This window comes from Macaca nemestrina, chromosome 8 (genome assembly GCF_043159975.1).
Source record: "Macaca nemestrina isolate mMacNem1 chromosome 8, mMacNem.hap1, whole genome shotgun sequence".
Classification (NCBI taxonomy): Eukaryota; Metazoa; Chordata; class Mammalia; order Primates; family Cercopithecidae; genus Macaca; species Macaca nemestrina.
Genome location: NC_092132.1, coordinates 21,857,771 through 21,858,828, shown reverse-complemented (window position 1 = coordinate 21,858,828; position 1,058 = coordinate 21,857,771). Strand labels below are relative to the sequence as shown.

The following is a 1,058-nucleotide window of genomic DNA, read 5'->3' as shown; positions in this document are numbered from 1 at the left end:
GTGATGAAGTGTCCTTCACAACCATCCACCTGAAGTAACTTACCCTGTAGTTACCTCAAAGAACCTTTATGAGTAAATGTCAAACTTGTTAGAAAGGCAAATGCCGGTGGTTCTGGTTTAGTGAGCATACCAGTCAGGTCTCAGCGGCAGAGAGCAGAAATCACTCGCTACGTGAATCCAAAAGGCATTTGATTCAAAGTGATGGAGACGGGAAACAAACATCTAGAGAAACAGTCATAGGTGTGGCAGTCGGAGATGCACTCACGTCTACCTCTGGTGCCCAGACCTGTGAACTCTGGCAGTACTGTCACTGGTTCACAGCATCTACTGCATCCTAAGGGACAGAACCCCAGCATCACCAGGGGGTGTCTGCCAGCAGATGCTGTAGCTCAGTCTCCAATGGGCCATTCATTCTACCATCCAGAAGATCACCTACCCCTGGGGACCACGGTAAGGTCAGAGCATCTGGGGGGCACCAGCATATGGACCCATTTCTTTTGTTGTGAATGGATTTGTGATCAGAAGCAATGTGGGTGTCTGGCATTGTGGCAGTGGACGAGGCATTCAATGAGCTGGTAAGTTGCTGGCAGAAGCATGGTAATTAGGAAAAGGAAATTCATCTGTGGAAGAAGTGTTTACTCAAGGGCGGGGGAAAAGTCACCTGTCTTCCATTTTGTTTTCAATTAGCAATTATCGCACCTCGGATAAACCTCATTGGCTATGATACTGCCACTGCGCAAAGCTCTGTCTTCCCTTTTGGAAGGGATCCCTCATAATTAAGATGCCATAGCTCAGCCTTGGTCTCCACTTATGGCTTCAGCGAGAAGGCAGCCGAGTCAGCTCTGGTGAGTGAAAGACAGTGGCTGAGTCCACGCACACCTCCGTCCCTGCCGCCATGGCTGCTTGGTTCGTGGGCCCACAGTATAAACACAGGGGCGCTGTCAGTGACTTGCACAGAGGAGTCAGTCCACATAGTGGTTCTTTAGTGCTGTTTCCAGTGAGGACTCGTAGTGAGCAACCGTTTGTGTTACCAATATCCTCAAACCCCATGTCCAGAA

At 49.4% G+C, this 1,058-nt stretch overlaps 1 pseudogene; it reads right to left on the bottom strand.

Moving 5' to 3' along the window:
• Positions 1-662: 662 nt before the first annotated feature.
• On the bottom strand, positions 663-744 carry LOC112424411 (U4 spliceosomal RNA; annotated as a pseudogene).
• Positions 745-1,058: the final 314 nt, after the last annotated feature.